Raw genomic sequence first — 14110 nt, forward strand, 5'->3', positions numbered from 1 at the left:
GTGAGCTGGCTGTTTCTTCCTCCCTTTATCTGTTTTGCTTTTAAGACTGATATTTAATGAGCTGGATGGAAGGAAAGTATATACTCTGAGAAGGTGTGTCTTGATAAATGAGGAGAGTAATGGCATATATTTTATATATTGGCCTTGAAATCAGTAAGCTTGAGCTGAACTGAGCAGTTAGCAGGTTTTTTTCATGCAGCAGGGCCAAGTGACCTTCCCTCACATGCATTGAGCATCACCTTTCCTGCTGCCCATGGAGTCTGACTGCCAGTGGGGACCCCCATGTGTCTGTCCCTGTTTCTTCCCCAGTCAGAATGTCTAGCACTATTTATCAAGCAGAGGAATATGTTTTGGGCTTTTTTTTTCTGGATTAAATATCTAGAATGGGGGCACTTACTTCTTGATTTTATGTGGGCCCTATGCAGTTCCTGGGTTGCCCTTGGGATGACTAAAATTTCCAAACCAGTATTTGAAAGTGCAGCTTGTCTGAGGAAGGCAGAAGCAGAAAGCATGCTTGCTGAGAGGTATAGATCTCAGCCAACATCCCTCGGAGAGTATAAGAATCTGCAGCTCTGCTCTGTCCATGGGTAATCTCACATTGCTGTGAAAGTCCTTAGGAGTTTAAATTTCTTCTATGACAAAACTTGATTAAAAAAAAAGAAATTACAGAGCATGCATTCTCCAACCTCCACCGAATGTGGGTGTCACTGAAATAATATTTTACTGCAGCTCTTTTCCATCTGAGCAGCAGTTAGCTTAGTGCTTTATCAAGGCTGAATTTGCATCATCCATAACTCTAAAATACAAGCAGTGCTGGAAGCTACCAGCTGTTTAAATGGGTGGGGGGTTTATGAAGCAAAAGTATATAGCACAGTTTCACTTGAAGTGCTGAAGTGCTTCACTAGTTCCCATAGATGAAGAAAAATGTTGGAATGGTAGCTCGTCACGTGGCAGGGAATAAAGCAAAAAAATGAAATGCAACAAAAATTGATTGATCTCAATTTTTGACCCCAGCTAATGTTATATTTTGAAATTGTCCATAGATAACTGGACAAAGTTAAATTTGACTTCCTGGATATTTCTCATGTTTGTTTTCATACATGTGGTCAAACAGGAAACCATCAGGCATCTGATTACTCACCCTCACACAGCACTGCTGGGGTTATTTGCCTGGTCTCAGTCCCTGCCCACAACAGGCACACACACACACACACACACACACACACACATTTTGCATGTGTGCAATATTGAAATTTATGGGGCAGTGCCTGTATTGTGTTCCAGCAGACACACATTACCACTCAGAAAGCCTTGATTTGCCAAAAAAAATTGCCTTGGTGCACACAGAGCTGTCAGCTCATCTACCAGCAGTCCCAAATCTGCTCCAGGTAAGAGGCTGAGGGAGCATCTATACAAGAGGGTGACAACAGAAACAGGAATGCTCCCAGAGTGTTACAACTTGTGGTGGAGCCAAGGTGGGATGAATGAGCCTCACCATCTCTTCCTAGGGACTGTTCAGAAGTAAAAGGATTTGGCTCTGGATCCTGATCCTGGCTTTTTTTCCTCTACTTGAGGTGTGTACTGAGATCCATGATCATGTGTCAAACAGTTAAAAAATAAAAAAAAACTAGATTTTTTTTTTCTTAATGTTAAGATATATTCATAAAGATCTATGTTGCTTTTCTGCTGATTTGGAAGATAATGACATAGTTTTAATAAGCTGCTTACGTAGTGATTGCTGTCTTAGCTACGGGGGTGGTCCCTTTCACTGGCTGCTCTCTTAATGGATTATGTATCTCCTCTGAAAATAAGCTTCATGAATCACAATGCTTTGAATCACCTGGTCAGAAATTCAGTTCTCATTTGCAAATGCCTGTAGCTCTCCCTACAGCTCTTCAAGGGGACTCTAGCTCCAGCTTCAAAGGAAAGCTATTTCACCCCCAGTTGTGCTCAGCTGGAACTAGTACATTTGCAATTTATTATCATGTGACATGTAGAGGTTGAAAGCAAAGGAAATATTTGGAAATGGCAAAAATGTACATAGAAAGCAGGCAGAAGTACACTTTCCTTCTCTCTCAGTGAATATCTCAGTGTGTAGTGCCCTGCCTGGTGTTTCCAGGAGTGATTCACTCATCAGCCTTGGTTGCACCCATGGCACAGGCCAGGCTGCGGCTGCGTGTTTGCATTGCTGGAGCAGAGGGACCAGCACAGTGTGGAGCTGTGGCTCCTGACAGGCTGCCCTGCCCTGCCTAAGCAATTACCTTCAAACTTTATCTTTCAGTGTTCCACAGTATCTTATGTATTTTATATACGTATGTATAACATTATTTTTATAAGTTCTTTACTGACAGCAGTAAGATTCTTTTCATAAAACATACCTGGCAACTCTGTCTTCTGCCTAACTCATCAAAGCACTTTAAAAAAAATGTTGGTCTGTAAATAATTGGAACTATTCTGGACTTCAAGTCAAAAAGATCCTTAAATTCCTTGATGAGCTAAGAACAAATGGGGAAATCTTTTAGTACTCCCCTACGTCTTCTTCCTTCTCCAAATGTTTCACTGGCTGTAGCATTCTCCTCAGAAGTTTTCTCAAAGTTTTCAACTCATAGTTTTCTCAAAAGCTTTATTCAAGTCTCTTCTGTTTCTCTTCCCCTAACCCCATATCATCCTCAGCCCACTTATCTGACCAGTCCTTAAACTCCTTTGTTTCCCCTTCAGTCCCCCAGAAGTTGGGAACAGCCACTCGAGCTGTTCACAGCTCCAGACCTTACAGCAGCCTATTGCTCCAGCATCAGATCAGCTCTGAAGGACAAAAGGAACATCACACCAGCTCCCTGGATTCATGGACACTCATTTTTGGACAGGTTGTAGCCCCAGCCCAAATTCTGCTGTTCATTCTCATACCAGATGAAACCTGCCTGCTCTGAAATGTCACAGATGGTGTGGCCACGACCAGGGTAGGGAGGGACCTGCACTGCACCCAGCCCTGCCCTGCCCTCCCTGCATGGTGCTGCTGAGTTTGATGTGAAATGCCTCACACACTGTGCTGCCATGGCTCTAATGACTGCAGGCACAAGCCATTATCATTATCTCTGATTCCTGAACACTGGTTGCTACAAAAACTGCCTGAAGCACAGAGGGAGGCGTCTTCATTATTGCTTTATAGCTCATGTCTTGAAGCCAAATTTCCTCCTGCATTTTCAGCCAGGCCAGGTTTCACTAAAGAACTGGGTCACTAATTTATCAGGTTTTAATATTGGTATTTTTTCTCCACTTTGTCCTTTTTTAGTCATTCTTTATAATAATACAAGTGATTTCACCAGCTTTTCTGTGGAATGCTTTGTGCAAACCAGCCTCCCAAGGCCACTGGCTTTTCATTATCAGGGTCCAAGTACAGCCACTGAAGTGCCAGTCAGCTGCACTACTTTATTTTCCCATTCAGCAACTTCATAGTAGAAGAAATGTATTTCATCCATACATGCAGTAATGTGAGAGGAAACCACTTCCCACATACACAAATTCCTGACTCATTCCTTTCAAATGTGGCTGAAACAACTGCTGAAGCCAAACATAAAAAGCTATAATACCCATTCAATAGGCTTTTGCAGGCTTCCCAGTATGAGGAGGAGGATCACAGGGAGATGTAACTAGAGCACTGATCAGAAGTTTGAACCTCTGGGTGTGTTTTCAGTTCAGTTACTCCATTTGCTAGTCTTGGGCATCTGGTCTCTCTGCCCAGGTTCATCCATGTGAAACAATAATAATAACACATCCCTAAGCATTTTGTGGTGCTGCCTTGTGTGTTTAGAGGGAGGGGCTCACATCTCTGTAAGGTTATACTGAGATCCATATAGCAGAAAGTGTTAGACAGTGGTAAAACAATAAAACTGTTGCACTGCTCTCACCTCTTTGATTTTTGTCCCCAGCATTCAGAAACTGAGCTTTCCTGGGAAAGGAGAGATTGGGTGTTTGCAGTCAACAAGGGCATTTTATTTACTCCTTCACAGAAAAGTAACACCACATATCTAATTGTTGATGTTTTAAGTAGAAGAAGGAATTGCAGGGCTTATTACATGTACCTTCATAACCAGTCTCACTTGTACACAGGCAGAACTCATTTTAGCAAATTGAGAGGTCACTAATTGAGGCTAAATTTGAACAGTAGTAATTAGAAGGATGAATGAACTGTATTTTTCTCAAAGCAGATCTGATTTAATAAAATACACCACTTAGACACAGTCGCAGTGAAGCAAAAAAAAAGAGAAGGTGCTTTGCAGAACTGTAGTAGATTTACTGGGTAACTGAAACCTGAATTTAGATGATCTACCACATGTTTTATAGGAAAGATTCAGCTCCCTGGGGAGCTCTGTAACAAATCTGTGATTAATTTAACTAGCCACTAAAAGGCCCTGCTGCATCCAAGGAATCACCTCCATAATATGGATAAAAGGGTTTTACAATATTGCTGAAACAATGTGGCATCTACTTGCTTAGCAACTGAATGAAATAAAACTAAGTAAAACTTAAGGGGTTCTTAATTTGCTTATTCCTTGAGCATCCTTCAGTAATGACACATTTTATGGTTTTGTTGCCCACTTGACTACTTGAATAGTCCACAGGTACCTTGTGAAGTGTATAGGGAAAGGTAAGAAGATTATAAAGTAAGAAGAAAAGTGACTTTTAAAGGTGTCTGATTCCATGTCCCTGCTGTCAGAAGGAACACACCTCCATTTAGGCAAAGCTATGGCTATCTTGCTGCTGTGAGATGTGATTTTAAACTGAATAGAAGTCTCCAAGTCAGATGTAATGATTGCAGTGAAGATTCAATAGTGCAGGTGCCAGCTGTTGGAGTGTGATCTCTAGCTGGCTTGGGCAGCCCATGCTGAAGCCCAAGCTGCTACATGCTCGCTGCTCTCACTAATTATCAGGCTCAGCTGAAGCTAACTAAGGTATTCACTCATGCTGCAGTCAGAACTCCTAAATGAGTATAAAAAAGACTAAATCTGCAGGATTTGAAAAAGCATTTTGCAGTCAGGTCATTTTGTAGCCCCTGTTGCCCAGAAGCTACAAATTGCTTACACCAGCACAGAGAGAGGCGCTGAGAACAAATTCTCACTGAGGGGTGTGTGGCACAGCAGCTGCTTGTGCCAGCACTGCCACTTGAAAATTCACTTATCAAAGTGTGCCTTGATGCACCAGCATTCACCTCAGCTCTGGAGCCAGCCCACTGTAAAGCCAGCTCTTTGGAGTGCTCGGAGGGGACAGTCAAAAGCTATACAAAGACTGAAATTGCTCCAAAGCCTTGTCATACCTGGTGCATTAATAGCTTATTGCTTGATGGCTTCTTGGGCTCTCACACAGAGATGCCAAATAGCAGATGAACAAAACCACAGGAACAGGAAATTTACCCTCTTTCCAGCATTCACAGATGATAAAACCTTCCTGACAGTTATTGTTCTGTGTTTTTCAGAAGGGATGAGGAATACACTGCTACCCAGCACTGCAGCATAAAGCAGCCATCTGATGCCCAAAATCACAGCTCTCTTGCCAGGAAATTTGCCATACTGATGCTGCTGTCCTAAGCAGCTCAGTCTTTAATCTGATTTCTTTGTTTCTTATTTCAGGCAAGCTGCTGTAACAGCTACGTTCACTAAAAGCTGCTAAGCCTCTTGGCATGTCTGTAAAACTCAGGCATGTTAGCAATTCTCTCACTCTGCCCAGCTGGCCAGCATCCTGCCCACTTGCATTTAAGGAGGACTTTAATGTGTTTGTACTACTCTGATATTGCACAGATCAGGGTGTAGTTACTGTTTTATTTCCCTAGCTGAGCTAAGTAAATATTGATAAAGATTTATATGGCCTACTTTCACAAGGAAAGTAAATCTTTGTAAGTAAAAATTCAAAGTCAAGCTATAACTTGCTTTTTTTGGAGCCATGTGCTCACTGTGTATTTAATCATATTTCTGTTGTTATTGGATTTACTGGATGCATTTTATAAAGTGCTTTAGGAGATCCACAGGGATCTCTACTCAGAAGATGTGACCCAGCAGGATTTTTGGCCAATGATGGAAATAGGAGCCAGATCAAACCAAGCCTGTTAAATGTTAGTATTTTAAAAAGCCTTCTCTGAGACTGAGAGATAAATAGTAATCAAAAGTAAATAAAAATAAGTGATATATTTAAATTTATATCTAGTTTGGATTTAAACTCCAATTTTTACAAAGAAAGGGGTATCAAGAAAACATTTTGTATGCCCAACCCGAATCCAAACCTGAAATTATCCATCTGCTGAAAGTCACTATCGTTCCACTGAAAAATATGGGTGGATAAATTCTAAAGGGACCAACTATTACAATCAACATAAAACACTGTTGAACCACCCGTAAAGATCATCTGCTCAATTTAAACCATAATGATTTTTTGAGGGATCTCAAATCTACACCAAATTCCATGTCAGTAAATCAGCTGAGACAAAACTGGAGTCAGAGCACACTGGAAATATAGCTGCCTGGGGACAGCCCACAGGCTGACTGCAGAAGTGCTGGTCACTGGGTTAATGACACATTGAAACCCTTTTATAGCACGGGGAAAAAAAATCCATTAAAAAAACCTACAGAGATCTAGCTCTATGACCTAACAGCTGCAGTTTTCTGCCATACAGTGGATTATAATGGAGATAAGCAAGCATGACAAAAATATTACAATAATGGAGAGACTTTAAAAATGGGAGACTGGAAATGCAATGCTGTTTTACTTGCAAAATATTTCTCATGCAAGTGTCCCTGGGAGATTTTTAAAATAAAGTTTGAATGAAATACAATAAAAATCAAATCAAAGCCCATTCACTACATACCAAACAGAACAGCTTAGGTTTCAGCTTTGGTTTTAAAGCCAGGAAGACAATTTACTTGATGAATTTCTGCTGCTGCTCAGAATTCCAGAAGAAAGAAAAAGACAGTTCCTCAAAAGGTAGTTTACAAAGAGTTTGGATTTAAAAGCTGATGTTGTCAAGAGATCAAAATTCAAAGAATCACGGAATTATTCAGCAAGAGCCTCAAATATCCATAAAATAAACAGAAATCAGTTCTATTCCAGGATCAAAAGCCGAATTTTACATGTACAGCATTTTCTTTTCAAGTATGCACATGATAATTACTGCATGCAGAAATGTCAGTGTATTACAGGTTGAATTTGCATGAAAAAGCCATGCAGCTAGAGGCAGAGCTCAGCCCCACCAGTACAGCTTTGTGGGCAAGAGGGGAATGTAACTCCCCAACCCTGTGTGCATGAGGTTATTCAAATTCAATATCCACACATTGATTTGGAAAACAACAGGTGAGGCAGAAGTCCAACATTATTTGACCACTGTCAGGACTTTCCAGCTGGACTAGAGGGATCCAGTGTCAGGTAAGATTTGCTGACTTGAAAACCAAACACCTCCTCTGTTGGTACGTTTCCATTCCCAAAGCCAGGTCCAATGTGGTTGCAGCACAAAAGGTAATTTTGCTAATGCCTCATAACAGCCCAGATGAAATTAAGGCTTCGTGCCAAAAGCTGTCTCTGCAAAGGTGTGAAGGCTCTCAGGTTAATGTGGTGATTCCCAGCTCTGGCCAATTTCCACATGGGGAATGCCACAATCAAGCTGGCAGTGATTTTTATGTAAATTAGTCCATTATCAGAGCTATATGTATCTGGTTACTAGTCTGTAGGCCCTTAAGGGAAATTGGCATCACTATTTGCAAGACAAGCACTTTTTTCCTTAATGTTCCAAACACTGTTGTTTGCTGAGTTTTTTTGGGGTTTTTTTAACAATGTTCCAGGTCAATAATTTGATGACTGAAAAGCTAGATCTTAATCCCTAGAAATATGAAAACATTTGGTTTATTTAGCTCTACTATAATATTTTACATAATCTAGTTAGATAAGCCACAAAAAAAAAACAAGTAGGGCATGAAAAATAACCAATCTATGGGGGAGAGGAGGGGTTTAACATTAAAAAAAACATGCTGAAGGCTTCTGAAACCTTGAAGAAGCTGGAAGAGAACACATGGGAAGCATTTAGATGGCACAGAGTGTTTAACCTCATATTAGCTGTAGGCCTTTCAGTCTTGCTGAAATACTCACCTGTTGGTTCACCATGAGCAGGTACAGTTTGCAGGCTGCCAGCTGAGAACCAGCCAGTATCAACCCAGTCTGGGGTTCTGTGGCCAGCAGTCACCAGCACTGCATCCCTCAGGGAAGGCTGTAAAACCATCTCATTCTTCTTGCATATATTTCAACTGCCCATATTGCATGAGCTGCTGGTGGTAAGTATCTGTCTGACCTTTTTAGCTGATCTGCATAGTTTTACCATCATTTGTCATAATTTGTCCCCTTCATGGCATGGTTTAGCAAACAGAAGGTAGCATTATTACACAGCTTTTCTGAATCAATAGTGCTGCTCTCATTGCAAAACTATACATTACCTTTTGTTTCTACTTGAAATATTGAGGCTTCATGTGAAGATGCAGGATGAAACAGTATTGCAGTTTTGTTGTTGTTCTTTGACAAGATCAGGGCTTAGCCACTGACTCCTTGTGCTACACAAAGTGTGTGTTACATAGAAGGTCTCTTTTATCAGAACCAGAAATCAGGATCCTCATTATTGAAAAAGCACTGCTGTAATGCTGCCAGCTGGGAGCACAGCTCATTAAAGGTACAGTGTGATACAGTATTTGATTCCTTATTAAGCATTGCCATAAATACATGGAATAAAATGATGTTCTAGGAGTACCTGGGTGAACAAATTTGAGAAATAGAGGTGTGAGTCATAACAGAGTTCAGGACCCAAAACACTTTGTGCAAAGTAGTAGAAAGATATTCAGTTAACCTCTCATGTCCTGATAATGATATTGGAAATGCTTTTGTACACTGCAATTTTGGTCTAGTGCCTGGCAGACTTCTTTTGATGTATTCTATTTAATCAATGGTTTGGATTTCTCATTTTAGATATTGAAATATGATTTTTTTTTTTTCCAAATGGGTACAGGTATGAAACAACTAAGTGCAGGGCCCAGCACTTCCCAATCATAGAACCTCATGCAATTGGCCTTGGCCCATCAGTCCAGCCTGCCCAGACCTCTCTGTTGTGTCTTCTCTGGCAGATCAACATTCTCACCAAACTTGGTGTCATCTGCAACTTCCTGAGGGTGCCCTCCCCACCAGATGATTTCTTTGATGAAGATATTCAACAGAACTGGCTCCAATGTGGAGCCCTGGGGAACACCACTTGTAACTGGCAGCTGCTTGGGGCTCCTCAAACTGGGAAATTGTCTCTTGATTACAGACTACAATGAAGATTCTAGCTCTGTGGAATCAATGGAGTCTGGCTGTTGGCCTAAAGGAACTAGCAGCTAAGCCTCTTTTAGGTTAGTAGCAAACAATTTACTTTAGGAATTTTGTCTACTCAGGGTTTCCTGAAGGTCATCCTTATGTCTGTGCTCCATTGTCATTCAGATCATGAGCTTTCACTTAGTGACCTTGTTTCACACATGCTACCACCTCTAGAGCCCATCTACTTGCATAAATAAATCTTTAGGGACATCTAACAAGCACCTGTCAAACAGCCTGAGAGACAGCATGGGGGTGGCAGGCAAAGGGGATGTCAAGTATGTCACAGTTGTGGTTGGTCCCTGTGAAATAGAGATTTTCGGAGTTCACTTGAGCTAACAAAATGAATGTATCATGAAAGAAACCTCTGCCATGGTACAAAGGGCAGAGAGAAATGCAAATCTTTCGCACTTCTTGCATAAAAGACAATACCAGAGAAGACCAGGGAATGCAAAGAACCCAGATAAGGAGACCCCTCTGTCTCAAATCATGTCAAGGCTAACAGACATACTCAGATGTGACACTAAAGGACCAAAAGCGCATGTGCAGAGGGGAAAAGTTGAAAAGTTCAACCCAGAAGAAGACCACGATCTTCAGCCTCAGAAGACCACCAGAGACGCCCGTGGGACCACTCCTACATATCACTTCACCCGGAACACTCTGCCAGAGCCCTGGAGATGCGGCCACTCCATTGAGCAGGATGTGATGGAGCTGCTCCATTGAGCAGGATGTGATGGAGCTCCTCCATTGAGCCGGATGTGATGGAGCCGCTCCATTGAGCCGGATGTGATGGAGCTGCTCCATTGAGCAGGATGTAATGGGCCGCTCCATTGAGCAGGATGTGATGGAGCTCCTCCATTGAGCAGGATGTGATGGAGCTGCTCCATTGAGCAGGATGTAATGGGCCGCTCCATTGAGCAGGATGTGGTGGAGCTCCTCCATTGAGCAGGATGTGATGGAGCTCCTCCATTGAGCAGGATGTGATGGAGCCGCTCCATTGAGCAGGATGTGATGGGCCACTCCATTGAGCAGGACGTGATGGAGCTGCTCCATTGAGCAGGATGTGGTGGAGCTCCTCCATTGAGCAGGATGTGATGGAGCTCCTCCATTGAGCAGGATGTGATGGACCCGCTCCATTGAGCAGGATCTGATGGAGCCGCTCCATTGAGCAGGATGTGATGGGCCGCTCCATTGAGCAGGATGTGATGGAGCTCCTCCATTGAGCAGGATGTGATGGGCCGCTCCATTGAGCAGGATGTGATGGAGCTCCTCCATTGAGCAGGATGTGATGGGCCGCTCCATTGAGCAGGATGTGATGGAGCTGCTCCATTGAGCAGGATGTGATGGAGCTCCTCCATTGAGCAGGATGTGGTGGAGCTGCTCCATTGAGCAGGATGTGATGGAGCCGCTCCATTGAGCAGGATGTGATGGGCCGCTCCATTGAGCAGGATGTGGTGGAGCTCCTCCATTGAGCAGGATGTGATGGAGCTCCTCCATTGAGCGGGATGTGATGGGCCGCTCCATTGAGCAGGATGTGGTGGAGCTGCTCCATTGAGCAGGATGTGGTGGAGCTGCCCACGTGCTGTCTGTCTGTCAGGGGATCGCGGTACAGCCGTACCTGCAGAGCGCTCACCGCGATCTCCTGAAGTGGGGCCCGGGATCTGCCTGCAGGACACTCCGTGCTGGGCTGTGGGCTGGATCACGTTACGCTTAACACAAGGACTTCTGGTCCTGAAAGCGGCCCTTGGGCATTGATGCACTGTAACACTTAAATAATGACAGTGATAAAACTTGCCTACACAGTCGTGTGCGTTCATGCAAGCTGAGAAGGCGCCATAAATAAAGCAGTTCTTCCACCTTGTGGTTACACATCCAACTGCGGGCAGAGAACAGACACTGCAGCTAAACAGACCCAGCCATGCAGGCTATTGCTGTCCAGGATCCTCTTGTAGACTGATGCTACAAATATGAGCTAGCCTTGTTTTGCAAGGTGAACATCCCCGCGAGTGTGTGTGCGCTCCCACACGTGTGTACAAACCACAGCTTTGCAATGCCCTCTGTCCATCCCAGCCTACAGGTGCTCTGAGAGCAGGATCCCAAGAGCTGGAAGGACACCTGCATCCTCCCTGCTAAGGAAAAGTCTTCACTCAGCACAACAATCCTTGGCACACTGATAAAATGTCCTGGGAACAGGACATGAGCAAGTCACAGCTGTGAAAAATGTGATTTCTTCAAGGCGAGGTTGTAGCTGGTTTCTGCAAGCTTGACTAGAACAAAAAGGAACCATTTAAAGGCAGACACAAATTCATCTATACTGGTCTCCCTATTTCTATTCTCTGCCCCCATTTTCTACTTTTTACCCCTGGCTATTGAAGCAATCATCTTTGCTGTTTGGATCAGGGTACAATTCAGCACAATCAAGTGCAGCACCTGTAGTCAGTTGACACAGAGCAAAGGTTGATTTGCAAAGCAGTCAGCAAATATCAGCTTTGCACTGATGCAATAGATAGATAGAGGTATATTGAGATACATAATTTTGCAGTAAAGGCTGAAGATTTGCACTGTGTGACACTGGCTAACAAACTTCAGTGCTAGTAAGTGAATACTAATGTTTTTAATGGTCCTAAATTACATTATTTCTGAAGCAGGACTAGCTTGGTTATAGAGGAGAGACTGATTTGGTTTGATTTGGTTTGGTTTGAAGAATAACAAAACATGAAAAGAGCAAGCTGTTTTAAGTCTACATCTGCTTCTCAGATGTTGCTGTTCTCTAGAGCAGTTTATTAATTACATGCTACCCTCCTCCCCTTCATCATCATCATCATCATCATCATTCCAGTTGTACCAGCTGGCACCACTCCACACTGAGTCTTTTTGCAGTAGCAGGTGCTTCCAAAACAGTGTAAAAATCAGCCCTAGTGTATAAACTTTCATTTTTGTCAGAATGTCTGCAACTGGCTGCCAAAATAGTTCCCCAGGATAAACTGTCAAGGTCAGGGAGTCATGCCAAGCCAAAATTTGACTCAGTGTCTCATATGGCTTTGTTATAATAGTGCCCCAAGAACTGTATTTTCAGTTTCTTTTGCTTTTCACTTCTGCAAAGTGACACTTGATTATACAAAGGAGCTGAACTTGCCTCCTCTCTGTGTATTTTTTTACTGCAATTGGCAAAGCAGTTCCTTTTTTTCACTGTAAGATTCAAGGATAGCCTGCTTTCAGCAACCATTTGTTCTACATAGAACTGAACTTCAATGGCAAATTTCACTTAAAAGACTGTACCCTTTTCACCCAAAATGTGAAGTTGTTTAGGCCCAGGATGGACAAAATACAGAGAAAGGCAAAATCTAATGAGTTTTCATCCTCCCTAAGTAGACAATTCTGTGTAATTATATGTGTTTTTTACAGTACAGAACCAAGTTATCTTACTGTTGAAAATTATTTTTAAAAAATAAAAATAGGAACACAAGAAGTCTGCCAGGTGATACATGCATGCAAATAACAGCCTATTAAATATTTTTCTCTATTCTTATGGCACAGCCAAAGTTTACTAGCAGAAAAAGCATGTGTGACTGTGCAAATTCTGGCATCTCTTTGCATGCTTCCACCATCAATCCCCTGATCACTGCTGTGCTTCCCTATCCAGACCTCCACAGAACCACTGCTGGTCTCCCTTTTCCACTAACCATCTCCCTTTTCCACTTACCAGCTATTACCAGCACAGTGTCCATATTATCAAGCCAAAATAATCTTATCAAATCAACTCTGCAAGACAGCATATCAGCTGGAAAGCAGTTGTTTCTCTCTAAATAGAAATGGGTGGATTGAAACAAGTTTCAATAAGCTGGATGTTTTGAAATGAGCAACCCTGGACAAGAACTAAAACATTCTCACAGCCATTGGCAATATCTTCAATAACTCACTGATGAGATGCATGGTTTCAGAAGCCTGGAGGAGGGCAAACGTACAGTCCAACAATAAAAAAAAAACAGTAAAAGAAAAAAAATTACACAGGAATTAGGGCTGCTCTTTTAAATCTCAGAAAAGTAGAGATTAAATAATCAAATAAAGCACACTTAAGTGCTCAGAAATTACGAGGGAGTTTTTGTGGAAGCAATTACGCATTTTATAGAGTGTATACACGGACTTTAACTGCCTTTATTAGCACCTCTATTTGCTTTAATCTTTCCCTTAACTTCTGTTTACCTTCCCTTTCAGACTGTTGAAAACTGCTCCTGTAGAGACCTGGAAAACACACAGAACATTGAGTTCTTCTCAGCAGAAACCACCCAGATGATCACTGGGAGCACGCATCCCTTGCCGGTGCTGCCGGCTGACAGTGACAGTGACAGTGACAGTGACAGTGACATGTGGATGTCCTGTGACTTGCTTGACACGCAGCCCAAAGCTTCACATTGTCACCAGAGTTTCACATTTTATTAAAGCCCAGCTGGATCTGGGCAGGCAGGGACTGTGGGACACCCACACCTGGAGCTGACATGGGACACCCAAAATACAGGCTGAAGTTGTCACCTGAGTTGTTCCCTCTATGATAAACACCTCTGGAGGATGATTCAACTTATCTGAAAACGTGTGTGACATAAGCAGTCATTTCTCCAGAGATGTAAGGTAAGCAGAGTATTTCTCCACTTGTATCTCCATTGATCACAGAGCCCAGAGAACACCTACACACGTTGCTTCCAAACGGCCAAAGGCAGCTGAGGCATTAGACAAAGCTGCTCTT

The sequence above is a fragment of the Lonchura striata genome, chromosome 12 (assembly GCF_050655825.1).
Source record: "Lonchura striata isolate lonStrDom1 chromosome 12, ASM5065582v1, whole genome shotgun sequence".
Classification (NCBI taxonomy): domain Eukaryota; kingdom Metazoa; phylum Chordata; class Aves; order Passeriformes; family Estrildidae; genus Lonchura; species Lonchura striata.